The sequence below is a fragment of the Pinus tabuliformis genome, chromosome 3_1, assembly GCF_031772625.1.
Source record: "Pinus tabuliformis cultivar Carrire ecotype Pingquan chromosome 3_1, CPIR1, whole genome shotgun sequence".
In the NCBI taxonomy this organism is placed as follows: domain Eukaryota; kingdom Viridiplantae; phylum Streptophyta; class Pinopsida; order Pinales; family Pinaceae; genus Pinus; species Pinus tabuliformis.
In genome coordinates this window covers 919157691-919182426 of record NC_142301.1, presented here as the reverse complement: position 1 = coordinate 919182426, position 24736 = coordinate 919157691, and the positions used below count along the sequence as shown (strand labels likewise).

At 38.5% G+C, this 24736-nt stretch overlaps 2 pseudogenes; one reads left to right on the top strand and one right to left on the bottom strand.

The window, feature by feature from the left end:
- The first annotated feature begins 10789 nt into the window (after positions 1-10789).
- Positions 10790-11417, top strand: LOC149190721 (uncharacterized; annotated as a pseudogene).
- Positions 11418-12815: 1398 nt separating this feature from the next.
- LOC149190720 (putative pentatricopeptide repeat-containing protein At3g23330 pseudogene) lies at positions 12816-13628 on the bottom strand (annotated as a pseudogene).
- Positions 13629-24736: the final 11108 nt, after the last annotated feature.

Genomic DNA, 24736 nt, shown 5'->3' with positions numbered 1-24736 from the left:
AATGACATGACTCAACTTGCTAGACCACCTTAAGCAAATGGAGCTGACCAACCAAGACTTTATTGACTTCCCTCATGTGCTATAAGACCCCCAAGAGCTAAACCACCTCTCTAGGTGCCCAAAACCTATGTTAACTTGCTTTTTCACTAACTTGAACTCCCAATCACATGTACAAGCCTGCATCCATGCGACTAAAATCCTCCAATCGGATGCAAAAGCCTACATCCATGCAACTGTTGTTTCAAATTCATAGTTATGTGCCTACTACCACAAAATTTGTGCCACCTTTTCAGGGCTAAACTCTAGGTCATTGCCCAGAACTTGTTGAAACTTTCTAAAACAATAAATGACACAATGAAAAATCATCTAACACAAAACTTAATCAAGGACTTGAACTAACCCGATCTTACCATGACAATCATTCCGTCAAACACATGGAGAACATGAAATCTATAGGTCATGAATGCATATATGAGCATAGAGATCTAAAACTTATCTGAGAATCATCAAGAAGGTCTAATTCCCTCTCAGAGAAACTGCAGTAACGTCTATTAAGTCATGCAGTCATTAACCAATCATTTACCAATCAAAACATGATAAGAGTCGTAGCTATAATCTGTCATAAAACCGTGTTTATAACCAACATATAACTAGATAAATAACATTGATAGAACTACCATTAGAGCCACATAATAAAAAGTGTAATTACTCATGAATTACAAGGGAATATAGCTCTTATCAATCATAGGAAAAAGCCAACCAAGTCAGGGACTTCCACGTACCACTCGACCATAGATTGATTTGAATCAAATCTCCCTTTCAGCCAATCACTCCCGTGATATATTTCAAGCATGAATTTGAGATCTCATGGGATAAACTGATGCATAACCAACCAATGGAATCCAGAGGTTAAACCACCTCCACCTCACACTACCGTGATCTCACCTAAACCAGTCCTGAGATCACAAAACCAAACCAAGCTTGGATGCCTCAGAATTCCTTCACCATCCCTTGAGGAATTTTCCTATCTCCACCTCCCTGTTGAGGGATTCCCATATAAAACCATCTCCACCCCTAACCCTTGGGATTTTCCCAAGACCATCTCACTTGGATCCAAAAACTTTCTGGCAAGCCAAAGCTCAACCAAGAATGAATCCCATCACACCATGGATATCCAAAAATGGTAATGCAACGATGAAACCACTATCACGCCAGGAAAAACCCATGTCAATGAAAGAAAATAAATTAAATAAACACATGCATATACCATGCATGCCAAAACCAGTTAGGAAATCATACACACAATTTGTTACTTGCAGGTGTTCCTATTGAATTTGCTTAATCCAACCTTTCCTTGCTTGATCCTTTCTTTCCTTTGCTTTCTGTGTCCTTCCTTTGCTTGCTTTCTCCTCTTGGTGCTCTTCTCCTCTCTGAAACCAATTCCAAAACTACACTAACAAAAGACCCCAAACTGATGCTCTGAATCCTTTTTATTATCGATGCCTCTAATATCTTCATTTTTCATCTATTTTCCTTTAATTTCCTCCTCACATGCAACCTACAAACTTACACCTTCCTTTTCTCCTAATTTCCTTTATTTTCATAAATAAATGCCAATAAATGCCCTTTTTTCCCTTGAAAGCCTTTGGAATTTCCTTTGCCAATTTCCCCTTAGCCTTAATAAACCAAAGTGAACATCCACTAGGATGTTTTTCCCAACATTCATCTTGGAATACATGTCCCATGACCTTGGTCTTATTTTGCCTTTATTAACTTTATTACATGAAATTTTAACCCGTGGTTGTTATAGACCCCTCCCCCTCAGGGGAACACCGTCCTTGGTGTTCAATGACACCTGTGACCAACAAAACCACTAAAAAACAAAAACATACTACCCATGGAGCTTTATAACACAACTTGTTGTAATGTTTACAATGACATCCTGCTGAAAACATGACAATCATACCGTTTACTGGATATTTATAACACAACTCATTACGGTATTTATAATAACAACCACATATACTTATGCACATTTGCTTCAACCAACAAATAATCATAATGTCTATGGAGCTTTATAAATCTAGCTTCATACAATATTTACAATAAAATACACATATATACATATGCACATTTTCTATAACCAAGAAATAAATGGATATGATGCTCATATCAACAACAAGGGAATCCAGAGGCTCACACCTCCTGCCTCAAAAGTAGTATCGGGATTCACATCCTTTCGAGGAAGTCTAGAATCCACTGCCAAGGTTAAACCTGCATCCAATGTCGATCGCTACAATCCTGCACCACATGTACACTTAGTGAACAGTTACCGGCTCATTGTTCCAAGGCACACTCCCAATGTGATTTTGATTCCATATGTCAATGGCGCTAATGACCAAAACAAATGTATTCCCTGACCTTCCCTTATATTCTACACAGTCCCTAGGGAAATCCGGTCACTCCTTCTGTGAAAACACTCACCTTCCAGGTTCCTTGACATTCCCTTTCCCAGACAATCCATCCCTTGCCAAGGTTTCCTCGCATTGAAAGGTCCAAAAACCAAGGCATATTCCTATCTAAAAACTATCATACTAGTCATAACATTCTCATGGAAATCAATGGACACTATTGGGTACTAGTTTCCCATAATGACCCTGCTCCTGAAGTGCTTTACCAACATATTGCTACCTTTTCCAATTCCTTTTGTCGCTACTAATTCTTGCAGTTAGTTTAAACCACCCCAAACCAGGCATTTCCCTTCTTTCATGTACCAAGCACATAATTTCCATTAGACTCAAAAGGAATTGAAATAAATTCAATTCACACCTAATTGGTAGCTTGTCAGTAAGGTACACCTGCAATTCTATTTACTTCATGTCACAACAATTCAAACTAACTCTTTGATCACATCATCATGTATAAACATATCACATTCAGTTAGCTCAAAAATCAACCATCATAAATCAAAATCATAGATCACATGCAACCATCATAAATCAAAATCATAGATCACATACGTAGTAAAAAGATGAAATAAAATATTCGTACGTATATTTCAAATGGTTCTTTTACTTCTTCCTTTGTTCTTTATCCTTTCCATGCACACATTGAATCGGTTGCCAAACCCAACAAGCACCTAGTGCCTTCTTTTCTCTTTAAGAAACAAGGGAATCCAGAGGCTAAACCACCTCCTCCCTCAATATCAACAACAAGGGTATCCTGAGACTAAACCACCTCAACCCTCAATATCAACAACAAGGGAATCCAAAGACTAAACTGCCTCAACCCTCAATAGCAACAACAAGGGCATCTAGAGACTAAAATTCCTTAACCGTCAATAAGAATAACAAGGGAATCTAGAGACTAAACAACCTCAACCCTCAATAGTAGCAACATGGGCATTCAGAGACTAAACCGCCTCAACCTTCAATAGCAACAACAAGGTCATCTAAAGACTAAACCTCCTCAAACCTCGATAACAACAACACGGGCATCCAGAGACTAAACCACCTCAAACCTCAATAGAAAATTCAAATCATCTAGAGACTAAACCGCCTCAATCCTTAATAGAAACAACAAGGGCATCTAGGTACTAAACCGCCTCAACCCTCAATAGCAACAACAAGGGCCAATACAATCAATACCTGCATGTTCCATCACATTGTACAACACATACACATACATAGTGTACAACAAAACGCTTACACCTACACTCGGTGTATAACACAACACATACACCTACACCCAGTGTATAACGCAACACATATATGTACACACCGTACAACACCATGAATACACATGTCATGATACAACAACTACACAATACCCAAAACAAATACCACATGTACATAACACTACTTGATCAACATGTACACATCACCACATGTACACAACACCACCTACATGATGTATACACAACACCACATGTAACACTATCTACACAATGTGTACACAACACCACATATACCACATGTACATATCACCACATGTACATAGCACCACATGTACACAACACCACATATAAAACATGCACACGACAACACATGTACAACATGAACACAACACCATATGTACACAACACCACACATACAACATGTACATAGCACCATATGTACACAATACCACATATACAACATGTATACAACACCAGTACTGCACATCTGGAGACCACACTGTCTCTACCAAGCAACCTTGCTTCTAGTGTCTTTCCACTCTCCATGCTTGTCCCCACATGTTGCAAATCACACTTCTTTCATTCCGCTTTATGTATCCCTCAACATTACTTGCCCATAGCATAAACATAGACATAGTATAATCACATAATATCAGTTCATATCCACATGATATTGACCTCATAGATCTAGCAGGGCTACTCTTCCCACTTGATTCCTCATAAACTAGGAACTTCTTCATGCCATTCACTTGCATAAGCAATCATTCATCCACAATAATGATATTCGAACACCCTGTCAGACAACATACATACATACATACATAGATTAATATAAAAAAATCATCATCCCCGACGACCCTGTCAGACAACGACATATATACATATATAGACATTAACATAATCATAATCACAACACAATTACTAGATATCATAAGGTCAACGTTAAGAGAACTCCCTTTATCCATGCACAACATTGAGAACAACAATTCGCAACATAGCCAAGGGATATGGAGCCTCAAATTCATTCACCTTACCTTTCCTAATTACCTTTCTCATGACTATCCTGCCACTGTCCCTTTACCCTAATGAATCCAACCAATCTGATTGGCTGTCATATTCTTGCCTTCAAGTGCCCTTATGCTCATGCACTGGGTCTTACATTACTTGTTGGGTTTCATTCAGCTCTCATTGAGCTCCATTAATTTTCCTCTTTCTCCAACCAATTCCCAAGACCCTCAAAACATAAAAGACAAGAACAAGAAACAAAAAGAAGAAAACAATGAAAAAAACCAACAACAATACAACACCACAACAAAGTGGCATGGCCATGCACCAAACACAAACAAAACTGCAAGTCAAGCACAAACACATCACAAAGCATTGTAAGCACAAAAATAGCAAAAAACATCATGACTCAACCCCATGGGTTCCCAACGCTTTCAAGGGAAATATCAACCCAAGCCTTCTTTAAGATTTCATGGCAGTCTCTTTGCCATGCAATCCCTTGCATCATATTGCCATAAACCACCAACTGTCAGTGCATAAATAAATATGACAATATACCATTTACCTTACCTTATTATGCCAAGCACACTTCTTTGTAATTGAACACGTACATATATCATCTCTCAAGGGACTCCCATTATCTTAACGAATCCATCCATAACTAGAAACCAGTTGTTATACCCATGGAAAATTTTAGGGGCTAATGTTCGCCCAGTGGGCTAATTTTCCATGATTTTTCCAAAAAAAAGATTCGCCAATTTCCAATTTTATAAAAGACGATTCGCCCAAATTTTAGAATATAAAATTATTTTACCTTAAAAATCACCAACATTGTATAGAGGCTATATATAAAATCATTATAAATTTGAATAATTTTACAAATATATCAATAAACATTTTATAGTTTGCATATTAGGGATTAGTGAGATTCGCCAATGTTTTTAAACTTCAAGAAATTTTTCCATCCTTAAAATTTTCCTTGGTTATACCTATCAAATACTTGTTCATGAATCTATCACATATCCACATAATGCCAAAAAAGATCAAGGTTAAGAAGACTTCATTTACTTATACAAAGCACTCATTCATTTGGAATTGTGGTTGCTAAACGTAGGCAAAGGAATTCTCACCCAATTCATTTATTTTACCTTTTCACCTTGTTGCAATTGAGTCTTATTAGGTACTGTCACATCAACCAGTTGCTAGTTATATAAACAAATCAATTCTTACCTTGTCACGCTAATACCAAATAGGTTTCCCTACATTTGTTCACACATGTCACACATGTCACACATGTTCCAAAATATCAAGACATTATATCTGTTAATTTGAAATCAACCTTTGCCAAGACTAATAGCCATGTCATAATCTAAAATCAACTCACAATCATAGTCATAATACTAAAACTAACACCCACTTGCACTCAAGTGCATATCAATTGTCTAATCACATAATGTGTTAGTACAACCATCTTAAAACAAGATCATTACTTCATGCAATATAATAAGCACATGCTCATATCATGCACTTAATCAAACAATCAAACAACTTGTAAATATACTAGGTTAGATAAATAGATTACATAATGAAACTAATACCTCAATTTATCTCAGGGGAGACTATCACATCTGCACAAGTCAGTCCAGACTAGTACAACACAATATCACAAATATATCAACTCATACATGAATATCATAACCATAACCATTTGCACAGGTCAATCCAAATTATCACGATACATGTAACATCAAGATCATAGCTACAATGACCATCATCATCATTCATATGATCACAATGCATATAACAACAAGTTACCATCATTCATGACTTAACCAATGTGCGTGCATATAACCACACTACTTAACTAACATATATCATGTATGTAACCATAACAACAATAGATGAAAAGCATTTATATAACCATAATGCATATAGCAACCATTAACCAACATACCTGCATTCCAAATATATAAACCTGTATGATGATCTGCTCTTACCCTGAGGTCTAGTGCTGCAACCTTGCTCTGATAATTTGGATCTCCTACTCCATCTCAGCGAACATATTAGCATCATACATGATAACATAAACTATGACACTGTTTATATACATGGGAACCATAGCCACGACAATGCTTTCATATCAACATGCATCTAGCCCATCATGTCCAAGTATTTGAACCATGCTCTGTTACAACTCTGTAACCACCCCTCCCATATCTACCCACTTTCACTAGCCTACTAGGATAAACATGATCTGAGGGCTACTATGACATGACTCAACTTTCTATATCACCTTAAGGAAATGGAGTTGACAAACCAAAACTTTATTGATTTCCCTCAGGTGCTACAGGACCCCCAAGAGCTAAACCACCTCTCCAGGCGCTCAAACCCTGAGTTAAATTACTTTTTCACTGACCTAAACTCTTATTCGCATGAAAAATCTTGCATCCATGTGACTGAACGCCTTGAGTTGCATGCATAATCCTACATCCATGCGACTGCAGTATCAAATTCACAGTTTTGTGCCTACTACGACGAAATTTGTGCCACCTTTTCAAGGCTAGACTCTAGGACATTTCCCAGAACTTGATGAAACTTTCCAAAACAATAAATGACACAAGGAAAAAGCCTCTACCACAAAACATAATAAAGGGCTTGACCTAAACCGGTCTAACAATGACAATAATTTCGTCAAACACATGGAGAAAATGAAATCTATAGGTCATGAATGCATATCTGAACATAGAGATCTGAAACTTATATGAGAATCATCAAGAAGGTCTAATTCCCTCTCAGAGTAGCTGCAATAACATCTATTAGGTCATGCATTCATTGAGCAGTCATTTACCAATCAAAACATGATAAGAGACATAGTTATAATCTATCATAAAACCATGCTTATAATCAACATATAACCAAATAAATAACAATGATAGAACAACCATTAAAGCCACATAATAAAAAGGGTAAATACTCATGAATTACAAGGGAATATATCTCTTATCAATTATAGGAAAAATTCAACCAAGTCAGGGATTTCCACGTACCACCCGACCATATATTGAGCTGAACCAAATATCTCTTTCAACCAATCACCATCATGCCATATTCCAAGCATGAATGTGGGATTTTATGGAATAAACTGATGCATAAACAACAAAGGGAATCTAGAGATTAAACCACCTCCATCCTCACACTACCGTGATCTGGCCTAAAATGGTCTCGAGATCACAAAACCAAACCAAGCTTGGATACCTTAGAATTCCTTCACCATTCCTTGAGGAATTTTCCTATCTCCACCCACCTGTTGAGGGATTCCCAGAGAAAACCATCTCCACTCCCAACCCTTGGGATTTTCCTAAGACCACCTCACTAGATCCAAAAACCTTTTGTTAATCCAAAGCTCAACTAAGAATGAATCCCATCGCACCATGGCTATCTGGAAATGGTAAGGCAAGGATGAAACTATTGTCACACCAGACAAAAACCATGCCAATGACAACAAATGAACCAAATACACACATGCATATACCATGCATGCCAAAACCAACTAGGAAATCATACATGCAACCTGTTACTTGCAAGTATTCCCATTGGAGTCATTTGGTCCAACCTTTACTTGCTTGATCCTTGCTTTCTTTTTCTTTCCTTGTCCTTCCTTTGCTTCCTTGCTTTCTTTCTCCTCTTGGTGCTCTTCTCTTCTCTGAAACCAGTTCCAAAACTAAATTGACAAAAGACCCGAAATTGATGCTTTGAATCCTTTTTATTATTGATGCCTCTAATTTCTTCATTTTTCCTTCAATTTCCTCCTCACATGAAACCTCTAACCTTTCACCTTCCTTTTCTCCTAATTTCCTTTATTTTCATAAATAAATTCCTTTTTTCCCTTTCAAATCCTTTGCCATTGCCTTTGTCAATTTCCCCTTAGCCATAATAAACCTAAGTGAACACCCACTAGGATGATTTTCCCAACATTCAGCTTGGAATACATGTCCCATGCCCTTGGTCTTATTTTGTCTTTATTAACTTTATTACATGAAATTTTAACGTGGATTTGTTACATGATTCGTTCACTGCACTTGATTTCCACATGTTGAATTTCCCCTCCCGACGAATATGCCACATTAAAGAGTTCAATCTTATAGAAGTGAAAGAGCTCATGATGGCATCGCCAATGCACAAGCTCGAGCTCGTGCACATGCAATCACAATGCACTTTAGGATCACACTCCATTGGTCGTGCAACAAGAGATTCAGGATATCAAACTGAAGGTGGCAGACAAGCTAGTGGATTATTGAGAATTTTCTTTTTTTGAGGCCATTGTTGGGAAAATACTTGACTTGGGAACTAAGAGAGGCACACATAACCAATATATTCTCACTATGGAGTTGTATTGGAGGCTTAAAGAAATGATGGGGAAAGTCTTGTTCGAAAGGAATGTTAATCAAGACAAGATCCTCCTCAAGATGGAGGAACAACATTTACTTTACAAAATTATGGACTAACACCTTTAGCACATTGAGCGAATACTTTTGCAAGATCAAAAACCTACTCCGTTAGTTATTCCTACCCCTCCAACACAAGGGATCTAATTATCCGAGTCAGTTTATTTTCATAGTTTTTTATATTGATGTTAGCTATTCATGTTGTCTTGTCTCAACCTACAGGCTTTGATTTTCTATTTCTTGTTAAGTTATTCTATAAGGCGGAGCAACCCAATCTCTAGTTTTTTTTTTTTAACATACCTCTTATGAATATTTTTTTAATTTTGATGGAACTATGCTCAAGCCTCATATTTTGCCATTGATTTGGTTTCCAAACTAATAGGCCAGAACAATCTAAGAAGCTTTCTATGTGATGTAAATTCAGCTTTGATTAAATATAGTAAATGAGCTTACAACAACAACAACAATATTGTAATGCCCTACTTAATCTTATCATGCAAATTTTATTTACCTGAAAATATTGACTTATAATTATCAAGAAATATTGGTATATACTGACATTTGTGAAACTATAATTTTTATTTACTAATATAAATTTTATTATTGTTATTATACAATTCCTAACTTGTCTTCTCAAATTTAATGTTGGATAGGATATGGTCTCCTTCCATTTATTCCAATTTAAATAACCATATCCCAAGGTGTCATCTCAAAATATACTTGGGAGAATATATGGTCTTCTCCAATTAATTTCCAAATTAAATATCCATCCCCAAAATGTCTTGTCAAAATCTACTTGGGAGAAGATATGGTTTTCTCTAATTAATTTCCAAATTAAATATTCTTATCTTATCCCCAAAATGTCTTCTCAAATCTACTTGGTAAGAAAAGTCAAGGATACTAAATGAAAGGATGAGGGGTAGTCATGACATTAATGATAGGTGGTTGAGGTGGATGGGAGGAAGAGACATAAACGGGGAAGGATTATGAAAGGAGAAAGGGGATCCTTGGTCTTGGTTTTGGTTTTGGTTTTGGTTGTGATTTTGGAGGATTTTGTTTTGGGAGGAATGTGGATAAAAAAATAAGAGAGAGAATGAGAGTGTTTTCTGAACTTGGACACACTACATCTGGTTGGACTTGGGCTCGGAGGGCTAGGGAACCTGTGGAGGTTCTCTGGGCTAGGAAATATTTCCTAGTTGGCTAGGAGGCAAATTTAGTCAGGTAGTCAAGAGGAGCATCCCAACAGAGTCAGGAGCTCATGAGCATCTCAACTAAGCTATTGGAAGAGGTATTCCTCTGTTTATTGATTATTTATGTCAATGGTTGCAATGCAATTCTTACTTATTTAATTTGTGGTAAATAAATTTTAATGGTATATTATCATCAAATAAATGTTTAGATATAAATAAGTTATTTCCCATCTTATTGTGTTTAAAATTGGAGAAATTTATCTTTTAGTTAGAGGACCCTAGGAGGGAGCCTCACACATGGTATCAGAGCCCAGATTCAAAATCTGGACCCAAAACCCACTAGACCCAAATTTCCGCTATAAGAGCTTGTAACCCTCATAATTACTTGTAATATATATATATATATATATATATATATATATATATATATATATATATATATATATATATAACAAATTGATTTTAGATTGAATATGACATACAGAGGCCAAGCTATGTACATCCTTGTGATAGATATTGTGGAGGGAGTTATTGGACTGGCAATATTGTACCGATGCTTAGCTCGTTTCCACCCTCTTCCAAATAATTGGTTTCGTATCAGCTGGAAAGGAAATTGGCATATAGATGCTTGCTTGGGTTGATTGATGTTCCCCTGGTGAACATGTTATCACAAATTAATCTAGACTTGTTGCCCTTTCCATCTCCCATTACAGCCTCCCACGTAGAGAAGTCAATAATGGCTCGAGATCCAGTTGCCATGCTTCTTTATGCCATAGTTGTCTCAATCTGTGCACCTATCTGGGAAGAGGTGATATTCCGGGGATTCCTTTTGCCCTCTCTAACATGCTATATGCCCATCTGGAGCTCTGTACTTGTTAGTGCTATTGCATTTGCATTAGCTCACTTTAGCATGCAACGTTTACTTCCCCTTACATTCTTGGGCCTTGTCATGGGTATTGTTTTTGTACGCTCACACAATCTTCTTGCATCAATGCTCTTGCATAGTTTGTGGAATGGATTTGTATTCCTGGACTTATTGAGATGACGTCCCTGCAATTTGTAGTTCACATTTGTGACTGTGCAGTGTATATAGCAAACATTAAATGGCCATTGCAAAACATTTTGGCAAAAAAAAAAATCAGAAGGGCACTCTAATTAATTATCTGTTGCCAACGTTTTAACTTTCATTAGAGATCTTAACTATTTTTACTGTAAGTTGTGGGAGTAGCAATGTTAACCAAAATTGGTGATTACTTGAGTGAGAGGTTGCTTAAATATCCTTGGTGCCTTTAATTTATTTTATTTATTAAACAAATAATATTTACAAAGAGTAGAAACATTATATAGTATATCCAAGGGGTGGAGGAGAAAAACATATCAAAACTTCTTCCTTACCTCTGCTAAAGCTGAGATAAATTCAGAATAGGCTAAAGCATCTAAACCCTTGACATCCTATATTAGGAGATAGCACTTGGCTTTCAGTTGGTTACATATCTCTTCCTGCCAAATTCTACAAAGTGAAGAACAGAGCTATCCTCATTGGCAAAAATACACTTACATCTTAGTTTCCTGATAGAGAACAAAGCAACATTTTTGAGGCAATTCCGCAATCCCATAAATGTTGAAAGAACTAACTGTTTGGAGTCACCCAACAGGGTTTCCCTTGAAGGAAAATCCCTTGACACATGAAGAAACCTGCATCTGAACCTGCTGCCAACAACCTATATGGCTATCTGGCATTTCCACAAAATGTGCTTCAGAGATTCTGTTTATCACAAACTAACACTGAGCATCCATGAAATCACTTTCCACTAGATGAGGTTTTGTTGGCAGTCCTGGTAAATGACGAGCCAAACAAAATTCAGGATCTGAAGATGTCCTTCCAGCATTGAAGATGGGGGCCAAAGGGTGTTTATGATGAAATAAGGAGTAAAGTTTATTCATATCATAGTTATGGTTGGGTTATCAAAGGGCCGATGTCATTTCCTGAAATAGGGTCTTGGATTTGGCTTCAAGAGGGATAAACTTTTGGATTTCCTAGATGGGCAGTCTGTCTAGAGTAAAGAGAGATTTTGAATGAACTAACACCCTGAAAACCATCCATGATCTAGGGTCCAAATGCCTTTCCTCATTATCCTGCGAGCTTGATGCCGAGCATTCTCTTCAGTACATTGGCCTTGATCCTTTCAGCTCTATATTGGTCATAATACTAAGTCCCATCTACAACTGCTACCCATCTAGTTCCAACTCACATACTTGGAAACAACCTTCCAAGCAGACAACATGTTCTTTGGGATAGAAGATCCTCTGACCATGTTTCTAAATAATCGTGGGGTTTCAAAACCCATTCTACAATAATTTTCCTCTGTTTATTCAACTGTGGATTTCTACATATATGAAATGGGATTGTTTACATTACCTACTAGTTGTAAGAGATCTATTTCCAAGGCCTTCTCTTGGCTTCCAGTTTCAAAACTCAACCTAAGTCATCAATCTACTCTAGTTGATATCTAAGCTTCTCAATTTTGTTCTCGCTTGAGGTAATAAGAAGTCACTTGATGTAATAAGAAATATTGACTCCCCTACCATATAAGGCCATCTTGCGTAGGTATGGAGTTTCCTCCCCTGCTCCAATGCTCCTAAACTGGAACTTGAACTCAAAACAGAGGCAAAAGTGAAATCATTGGGCTTGATGCCAGAACTTTGCATGTCACTAATTTTTTTTAAGGCTTCCTCGCCATGCCCTTGTTGTGCGTTTGATGCAATTATGGCAGTCCATGATACCAGGTCATGCTTGTTCATATCGTCAAACACTTGTTGTGCATCCTCCACTTTTCCGCACTTCACATACATTGTCACTAATGCATTTCCCACTCCTATATTCAAATCAAACCCACTTACGACAACAAGGGCATGAAATTGCATACCTTTAGAAAGCAATGCTAAGCCTACAGAAGCACTTAGTACACTAGACAAGGTCAACTCATTTGGCTTTACACATGCTTGCTGCATTTGTTTGAAAATCTGTAGAGCCTCTGCATGTCCATGTTGTGCATGCCCAAAAATAATTGTGCTCCATGAAACTACATCTCTCACATACATTTTGCTAAACACTTGGCTTGCGTCGTTAAGGCAACCACATTTAGCATAACATGTTACAAGAGCGTTTCCCACAGAGATATTTGACTCAAATTCTGCTCTAACTATCTGGGCATGGAGTTGTTTAGCCTGTTCCAGGCCCGAAAATCTCCCAATCTCCTTTAATATACTAGAGAAGATGAATTGGTCAGGCTTTATTCCTTCCCTATACATCTGGCAAAACAATTGCAGCACTGCCTCGCCATTTCTGCTCTATGCATATCCTGCGATCATGACAGTCCAAGAGACCACATTTCATTCAGACATTTTTTCAAACATGTGGCGTGCATCCTCCAAAACTCCCACACTTGGCATACATGTGGACAAATCTGTTTTGAAGGAAAACATCAAGCTCACTTCCAGTACTCACCAAGTGGGCATGGACCAACTTGCCTTCTGTTAGCGCTCTCGAATCAGTGCATAATTGTAAGAAATGAATATGGGTATTACACTCCACCCAAATGCCTTGTGCTAGAATATCCTTCAATCGCTTTTGTGTATCAAATGAACTTAAATATGTGCCCATCATAATGGAGCCATTGCTGCATCCAACATTCGGATGGTCTAAAAATGAGCAGAAATGGGTTGAATGTAGATTGCAATAATTAGAAATGTGAGGATGAGTTATACATTTCCAGGTGATTAGCAGCGCCCTTCCAATATGGTGAAGGCATCTAAAATGATCCATGGATTCCCATCTCTCTTAATACTCTTGGTACTGAAAATGAATTCTCAGCACCAATTTTTGAAAATGAAAACAAGTGAACGCTAAAGAGAATAGGTGCCAACTATGTCAAACCAGTTCTTGAACCCTAAAAAGTTGACAAACCAGAAAGAGGAAATTCATTAAGCATTCCTGGATATCAATTTAATGCATGTGGGTCATGAGATCATGAATTATATAGAATTTTGAAGATATAATGTCAAGTTTGTCAAACCCCTAATCAATAATGAAGTTAAACTAATGAAGCTATGAAATAAACTTAGTTTGGTTAATTATAGCATTGCTTTAGTATGCTTAGTCAATCTATTATTTAGATCAACAAAAGTTTTTGAAGTTAAACCACTATAGATCTAAGAGATATGCAAAATGTTTAAGTGATTCAAGCATGGGAAATGAAACGATTTGCAAATGAAATACTCTTTCTAAACATTAGGTTGGAAGACTTGAAGAACCAATCTAGATTTAGAAATAAAATCAATTTAAACCTCGGGATGAAAAAAAGAAGAAGAAGAAGAAGAAGTCCCTATCGAAATTGAGTCATAAATATTGACCTAAAAGCTTCTCTCAATTCCATTAGTTTCAATGAGTTAAGAAGTTATGAAAATTATATGTTAAATACATTTTGAAATTAAGATTTATGTGTTTGGTCTAATGCAAGTATATAAATGATATTAATTTTCATTCTCCATTCTATTAATATCACAAAAATGGCATTCTTTCATCCCACAATATTTTAGACATTGTCTATGAAGCTCGTAAGAATTCACATTTATTTTAGCAATGCTATTTTTCTTCTTTAATCTAATTATTACACACACACACACACACACACATATATATAATTTCTTAGAAACCTTGCTTCAAGGAAACTGCCTCTTCAAGGGGTGAGACCAATGTTTATATGTCCTATAGGAGATCCCAAGATTCATAAAATGGACATAAATGATTTTAAAATGTAATATAAAGGTTGGGAAGGAACAACTAATGGCCATAGAAGGAAGACATGACTAAAAAGGGTATTATCCACATTAGTGTTTAACTTTATTATTTGAATATATTAAACCAAGTTATCAATTAGCTTAATATTAAATTATAACTATGGTATTAAAGAAAACAATTTTGTGTTAGAGCGTGACTTACAAAGTACATTGCACCAGTACCCTAGTGAGTATCAAGAGAAAAATAGTAAGTTATGTAGAACTCACACATGAGAGGATTTGGTATATCCTTGGGAATCTTCTCAGTACTAATAATGCTTGTTTACGAGCATAGTAAAAGAAAAAGCAAAAAGAAAAAAAAAACTTATGACTATCGTTATACACATGTATGTGAGTCAGCTAAGAGTGGACATGTCCTAAGTTGGATTAATGAGTCTTGCATATCATGCAAATATTTGAACAATTCAAAATGGTGAGGACACGAAGAAATCAAGGTCAAGGAGGGTCATCACAAGGGCCTCCTACAAATAACCCATTACCTTCACCAGAGTTGGACCTCATCTTGCGTTCCCTAGAAGCAATTAATGAGACTTTAAGAGGGCGCCAAACAATTGAAGTGGAAGTAGAGCACCCTCCATCAGGGTTAGGAAATCTCGAGGGATCAAGGGACTCTGATAGAGGACCTCCAATCGAGGACATTACTAGGGAGCTCCAAAATATTAAGCTCCTAGAGTTTGCTGGAGGTCGTGCTAGCGAATGTGCAGAAGCCTAGTTAGAAGGAATGAGAAGGTGCTTCGCACTAAGAGATTATACTTCCAATTAAAAAGCTAAAATAGTGATATTCCAACTCAGAGATAGTGCTCTAAATTGGTGGGGTAACTTAGAGCATCAACTACACCTCACTCCGGACACAGTTACTTGGGAGTTATTTGAGGAGAGATTCAGGAAAAAGTACCTACCAGCATATTATGAAGAACAACAGGTAGGAGCCTTCCATGCCTTGGTATAGGGAAATCGTACGGTAGAAGAATATGAGATTAGATTACGGAATTGGTCAAGTATGTCTCCTACATGGATAATGATCAGCGCCAAGCGGATCGTTTCATTTATGGATTGAACCCTAATATTAGGGAAATGGTGCGAATGTGGAAACCATCCTCAGTTTCAAAAGTTGTGGAACATGCTTGTTATGTTGAAGAGCACTTAGACTTGAAGGGTGGAAACAAAACCATTTTTCCACAGCAACCAAGGTTTATGGGGAAGGCCCCTCGTACCTTCCCCAGAGGGAGAAGTTTGAGGCCACCGCCATATGGGAATAGGGTTGTACCCAGAGCACCGATAGTGGGGATCTCAATGGTTACTAGTGCATCTTCACCTGCAACTTCAAGGATTCGTGAAAATCATGGTCATACACGAGGAGCAGCAAGTAGGGGCAAGGATCCCAAGGGAAGGAACTCTTTCCAAAGAACTCCACCACATTCTGTTCAAATTCTACCACACATCACTTGTTGGGGATACGAGGGACCTCATTACCAGCGTGACTATCCTAAGTTACAAACTAGTAACAACTGTAGAGAAGGAAAAGCACCAATGGGGGGAACAAGTAGCCACCATTGAATCTATGCAATAGTTGATAACCAACAAGTTGAACACCAGTTTGTCCTGGTAGAAACCTCAGGTATGATAAACAAAGTAAAAGTTAAAATTTTGTTTGATTCAGGTGCTACAAATAGTTTCATTTCACCAGTTTCATTAGAAAAATGTGGGTTGGCAACCTATGAGCACGATGACTTTAAGCAAGTTGAGATGGATTTTGGGATAAACAAGCAGTAGGACCTAGTGTTGACCAATGTCAGGTAAAGCTCGGGGTGTGTATAACTAAGTTGAAGGAATACATCACAACATTGTGGACGTACGATGTAATTATTGGAATGGACTGGCTAGAAGCTCATCGAGCTTTGGTAGACTGTTTTAAGAAGAAGGTGATTTGTTTAGATGATGAAGGTAGTCCAATTGAGATTTGTGGAATCAAGAGAGGACTGTCGCTACGATTCATATCCATGATGAAGGTAAAACGTTGTATTCGAAAAGGTTGCAAACTATAAGTGGTCGAGGCTATAAGTGACCAGAAAACACCCTCCCTATATCAACACCCAATTTTGTCAGAATTCAAGGAAGTTTTTCCTAAGGAATTTCCTGAATTACCTCCTGTAAGGGAGATTGATTTCACAATCGACCTAAAACTTGGTGCAGAACCAATATCTAAGATACCCTATAGGATGACAACTCTAGAACTTTGTGAGTTGCAGATGTAGTTAAAAGAGCTCTTAGACTTGGGATTTATCAGACCTAGTATTTCACCTTGGGGTGCACCAATGATTTTTGTCAAGAAGAAGGATGGTTCCTTAAGGCTATGCATAGATTATAGGGACTTGAATAGAGCCACAATAAAGAATAGGTACCTGATACCTAGAATAGATGACCTATTTGATCAAATGAAGGGAGCAACGATTTTCTCAAAGATCAATCTACGATCTGGATACCACCAATTAAGGATTAATGAAGGTGACATCTCAAAAACTACATTTTGAACTCAGTTTGGGCACTACGAGTTTGTAGTTGTTCCATTTGGTTTGACCAATGCACCAGCAATATTCATGAGCCTCATGAATGGTGTGTTCAGGAAGTATTTGGACCAATTTGTGCAAGTCTTTCTGGACGACATTCTTGTGTATTCCAAGAATGAAAAGGAGCATGAAAAACACCTAAGGGTTGTATTGACTTGCTTAAGGGAAAATCAATTGTATGGAAAATTGTCAAAATGTTCCTTCTTTCAGAAGAAAGTTCATTACCTTGGGCACATCATTTCAGGAAAATGGATTTCAGTTGACTCGGAAAAGCTAAAGGCCATAATGGATTGGCCAGTACTGAAAAATGCTCATGAGGTGCACAGTTTTATGGGGCTAGCATGGTATTATCGCAAGTTTGTGGAAGGGTTTTCGAGGATTGAAAAACCCATCACCACATTACAACGAAAGGGGGTCAGGTATGAATGGACATATGAATGCGTCACTGAATTCACAGAACTAAAGAGGTTAATAACTAGTGCATTAATCCATCGAGTACCGGACATGGAAAAAGACTTCACTGTCTGCACCGATGCTTCGAAGCATGTATTGGGAGTAGTATTGATGCAAGAAGGTGGAGTAGTAGCTTACGCATCTAGAAAATTGAAGAAACATGAAGAGTTGTATGATACCCATGACTTAGAGTTAACATCAGTGATATTAGCTTTGAAACTGTGGAGACACTACCTCGTTGGGAGAATATTTGAGTTTAGAACAGATCATCAAAGACTGAAGCACCTCTTCACTCAAAGGGATTTGAATGCTAGACAAAGGCGGTTGAGAAAATTCATGACTGAGTATGATTTTGAGATCTCATACATTAAGGGAAAGGAGAATTTGGTGGGATGATGCACTAAGCAGGAGGTCACGAACCTTCTCCCTAGCAGCCTTAAAGGTAAATTTGAGGGAACATGTGTTGGAGAAACTCTTTGAAGATAGTTGGTATCTAAAGGTTATATCAGCACTCTAGAGTGGGAAGTAGATAGAACCAAAGTATGAAGGATATGTCCTTGAACCAGATGGACTATTGAGATTTCAAGGGAGAATGTACATATCTAAGGAAGGGGGTATAAGAAGGACCATCCTCGAAGAGTCACATAGAGCACTCTATTGTGCACATCCTGGAGTGAAGAATATTTATGCGGACACGAAGAAACTCTTCTTTTGGGCAGGCATGAAGCATGACATAGTCCAGTTTGTCGCCAAATGTCTTGAATGTCAACGATTGAAGGCTGATCATCGCCATCCAACAGGACTCCTACAATCACATGACATCCCTATGTCTAAAGGGGAGGTAATTTCTATGGATTTTGTTGTGGGTTTGCCACTCACGTCATAGAGGCACAATGTTATATTGGTTATAGTTGATAAATTGACCAAAAGTGCCCATTTCATTCCAATAAGAGACACTTACGATGTTACTGATGTGGCACGAGTTTTTATAAGTGAAGTTATTTGACTACATGGGTTGCCTACAAAGATCATTTCTGATAGAGACTCTCGATTTACATCTAGGTTCTGGACAAGTTTGCAGTCAACACTAGGGACTCAGTTTAACCTAAGCACTGCATATCATCCAAAAAAAGATGCGAAGACTGAAAGAGTAAATCAAGTTATGGAAGACATGCTTAGAATGTAAGTCATGGATAATCAGACTCAATGCGAAAGGCACTTACCATTGGTAGAGTTTGCCTATAATAATAGTTACCACAATTCAGCCGAGATGCCTCCTTGTCAAGCTCTATCTGGAAGGCCATGTAGGATGCCATTGAGTTGGGAAAAGTTGGAGGACCGAGCAATAGTTGGGCCAGAATTAGTTCAAGAAATGGAGGAACAGGTAAGACAAATTTGACAAAGGTTAAAGGAAGCACAAGATAGACAGAAGATTTATGCTGATTCACATATGATTGATTGCAATTATGAAGTAGGGGACCAAGTTTTTATTCGTATCTGACCCAAGAAAAGCACCATTCGGTTTGGGAAAGCGACGAAGTTGTCACCTCAGTTTGTAGGACCTTTTAGGATCAAGGAGAAGACTGGACCATTTTCCTACCATCTTGTACTTCCACCCCATTTGCACAAAACTCATGATGTTTTTCATGTATATATTTTACGACATTATGTTTCTGATGAATCTCACAAACTAGATTGGAGGGAATTGCATGTCTCGGACATGGGAACCATAGTGGTCGAACCATTATGCATATTGGACCAGAGGGTTCGATAGCTTAGAAGTCGTATGGTGGACCAAGTTAAGGTCTAGTGGGACAAGTATAGCCCAGGATCGGCTACTTGGGAGGATGCAGAGACTATACGTCGTGACTACCCCTCACTTTTTGAGCATTTGTGATGCCCATTTTGACTTAGATAGCTACCTATGCTAAGGCTCTATTTGTAGTTTCATGTTATTTATTTATGAATGCTATGTAATATTGATGCATTTAGTTGGACATGTGAAACTACTTATATAAATCATTAGATGGATTAGGTATTGATGGCTAAAATGTTTGATGTATGACCTAATGTATGACTTACTTGGTTATGATTTATCTAGTGCATGACTTATCAAAGTTATTATTGTTTCATGTATGGCTTAAGTGAATATGATTTATCTAATGAATGACTTAGTGAAATTATGATTTATCTAATGTAAGATTTATTTCCAGTATGAACTAAAAAATTGACACGTGAATACTAGACTTAATAATATGATGTTTAAGATCACGTATCTATATCTATTTTGTTGTTATATATATGCATGGATGAAAACTAACCTATAGATTGGAAAGAACTATATGATAACCAAGATCTACTCTTCCATTGGGGAAGGTCGAGACATCCAATGAGGAATGGTATGATGTATATTGTTATGTTACATTTGGTATCTACTTGATATGCACTCTTATGACATGGGTAAAATGTAAATGGCAGGTGACAAGACTACCAGACTAGATTATTCGATGACAAGTATCCAACCAACACTGTAGTGTGGTCCATATTAGGGTGTTGACCCTAGTTGTGAGGAGGAGTGGAGGTATTTCTCATCGTGTAACCTCCAAACCTAGAATCGTGGGAGGGTAGTGATGGACACGCTCCCCTAGACATGTGATGACGATTTCCAGTTGCCTGCTGGGGAAGTTAGGTCGATATAGTCGATGCTTCCACCATATTGGTTTTATCAGTGATTAGATTGGTATAGCCGATGCCATAGTATATAACAACAGAGGATGGATAGAGTGGGAACGGAAGTAGGTTAGGAAGGATAGGAGGATATAGATTAGTTGGAGACTCTCGATGGAAAGTGGTATCATTGTCTGACTTATTAAATTTTACTACTATAACTCTCTCTCTATTTTGTTATGCCTTATTGTCAAACTGCTTTCGAAATCCTTGTATGTTTTCACTCTAACTTCGGGATGCATTTTTCTGAAGGAGGGGTGTATGTAATTCCCTACTTAATCTTAACATGCAAATTTTATTTACCTGAAAATATTGACTTATAATTATCAAGAAATATTGGTATATACTTGCATTTGTAAAACTGTAATTTTTATTTACTGATATAAATTTTATTATTGTTATTATTCAATTCCCAACTTGTCTTCTCAAATTTAATTCTGGATAGGATATGGTCTCCTTCCATTTATTCCAATTTAAATATCCATATCCCAAGGTGTCATCTCAAAATCTACTTGGGAGAAGATATGGTCTTCTCCAATTAATTTCCAAATTAAATATCCATCCTCAAAATGTCTTTTCAAAATCTACTTGGGAGAAGATATGATCTTCTCCAATTAATTTCCAAATTAAATATTCATATCTTATCCCAAAAATGTCTTCTCAAATCTACTTGGGAGAAGATATGGTAAGAAAAGTCAATGATACTAAATTAAAGGATGAGGGGGTAGTCATGAAATTAATGATAGGTGGTTGAGGTTGTTAGGGTCCCACCCTAACCCCCTTATTTATGTAATGGGATCACGTCATAGTCAAGAGTCAATAAAGCCCATATTAATAATTGTAAGTGGTTAATCCGCAATTAATGACGGAACCACAGTTAGTTGCAAATGGGCCGTAGTATTAGATAGATGGTATTAATAAAACCCACGGTATTGGCCCGTGGTATTGCATGTATGAGTCATATATAAAGGATAGAGACTCCCTACGAGGAGCATCGTGTCTTATTTTGTAGTCGAGCTCTGCTCTATTGGAGGTTGCCCCCTCAAAGAGGCAAGTGAACGTTACTCTCTGAATAATAAAATCATTGCTATTCTGTGTTTTGGGTATCTTTTCTTCGCATATTCTATATTTGGGTATCATTTTGCAGGTTAAGAGCATAACAAGTGGTATCAGAGCACTTTCCAGGGCCGGTGGGATCTCCATTTCTTAGCAAAATTTTTTTTTGGCTAGAGACGTGTTCCGACGTCTTTAAACCACGGGATCTGTCGTTGAGCGCATAAACCTGCGGATTTGGGGAGGCATGCACGCAGGAAATACAAGAGGTGGTCACGTCTGTTGGACTCCCTTGTAACCCCTGTGGGTACCCCTTCGAGTAGTAGCGCATTAGACAGAACCGCGCACAGACTGTCTTCCACGTACCCTCTGGGTATATCGGAAGCCCCCTAGGCTCCCTTGAAACCTCGCCATAGATAAACCGTCGGCCGTCTTGCGGCTACAGTACACCGAGAACAGCACTCGGGAAGATTACTCGCCCGTACGATAGGGTAGTCGGGTTGTACGGCTAAGGGTACGGTCGATCCTCCTTAGTTAGAGCCCTGAAACATTGGGCCGAGTACTACTACCAGACCCTTATGTATATTGCGATCTGTAGCACCTGACACTCCTCAAGACCTTAGTTCCCTTTTCTATCGGGGGATCACACAACATCTCTTCCAGATCCGCCTGTGCAAAGGGGTGCAGCAGCAGCAGACATCAGTCCCGCAGTCTCGAGTTCGCAGATCAACCATTCCGATCTATTAGATCCATCAGATCCGCAGAAGCAGTTTGTTCCGCCATCAGATCCGCCATTCAGATCTCTCAGATCCCCCAGATCGGAGTCGTTGTGAAGGGTTCCTATACCGGGGTATAATTTTCGCAGGACTTTTGGCCGCATTGACATTTTGAGGATTTGGCCACTGCAGTATTGATCAGGAAGGAGTAAAACTCTCTGGGATCTTTCGGGGTGCTTATTGGTGATCTAGCCCATCAGAATCAGGACGACGAGCTGAGCACGGTGGTACCATTCACTTCTTAGTGAAATTTTTTTAGGCGGTCCCAATTTTCAAAAAACCCGGTTGGTGTATGGTAGAAACTAGAGCTCAAGCGATGGCCAATGAAAGGATGGACAAATTTGAAGAATCAATGCACAACCTCCACCTTCAGCTTACTAGACTATGTAACATGGTCAAGAAAATAGTCCCGAAGGGCAAGGAGCCAGCCCACGAGGAGGAGTATAATGGCATTGAACACAATGAGGGTGAGTCTAGCCACTCTCCTCACGTCTGGCACACCCACCCACCACCCAGTCAGCGACCTCCCAAGTTGGATATGCATAAAGTTGACGGCTCTCATTCGTCGACATGGATAGCACAAATGGAGCAGTATTTCAAATTGAATCGCATCTTTGATGATGAGACTCAGCTTATGTTGGGGAGCATGTACTTGGACAATGAAAGGTGGCAATGGTGGGAATGGCATCAACGTTGCACTGGACCTTTTAAGACTTGGACCAAATTCACCAAAGCTCTTCAAGACCGCTTTGACCAGGAATCATCTTTTTTGGGTCGTCTTACTAAGCTCCGACAGACTGGTACAATGGATGAATATATTACAGCTTTTGAAGCCTTAGCCTTCCACACTTGGGGTCTCTCAGATGTGTTCTACACGAAATGTTTTATCAGCGGTCTTAAAGAAGCTATCAAAGCCCAAGTCCCACTGCACCACCCTCCCACATGGACGGAGGCTTGCAAGGTCGCTCGTAACGTGGAACGTGCATTAGCAGCCCAATACAGTCGCCCAAATTTCTCCGCTAAAGGTCGCCCCCCACAGGCTCACAACACGACTCAAACACTTAAGGTCCAAAAGGTGTCACCTGCGGAAATGGCCGAAAGAAGAAAGCAAGGCCTATGTTACTACTGTGATGAAAAATACTCCCCAGGTCATAAATGCAAGGAACCCAATTTTTTTCAAATTGATGCCACTGACTACAGCTCAACAGAGGAAGATCCACCACTGGAGGAACATGAGCCGCTAGAAGAAGACAACCAAAAGGACAATGTCTCTGATGAACCAGTTATTTCGTTGCATGCTTTGGCAGGGATTTCTTCCCCTCAAACTCTCAAAATCAAAGGTTTTATTAAACATCGCCCAGTAGTAGTCTTGATTGATAGTGGAAGTACACATAATTTCATCCATCAAAAAGCCGCAGAAGCAGTGCATTGTTTTGTACGAGCAGTTTCTAACTTCCAAGTTCAAATTGCGGATGGAGGCACAATGAAATGTGAAGGCCGCTGTGAAAATGTCAAACTTCAAATGGGGGATTATCAGTTGAAAACTCACATGTTTGCCATACACATGGGGGGTTGCGACATTGTCCTCGGCGCTGAATGGCTCCGAACTCTTGGGCCAATCACAATGGATTTCCGGGAGTTATATATGAGTTTTAAGCAGAAAAACTACACACATACCTTCCGTGGACTCCAGGCAGGAGCCCCCTCTATCATCAGCTCGCATCGGATGGAAAAATTGTTAAAAAAGGGCAATCATGGAGTTGTAGCTCAATTTAATGCCATCCAGGCAATCGAAACCAAGCCTCTGCCAATTCATCCTGAGATGCAACAGATTTTAAATAACCATCTGCCGGTCTTTGACAAGCCTCATGAGCTTCCACCCTCGCGAGGGGAACATGATCATAGCATCACCTTGGTTCCAGGGGCCCAACCCCCAAATGTGTGCCCATACAGATATCCATTCACCCAAAAGAATGAAATAGAA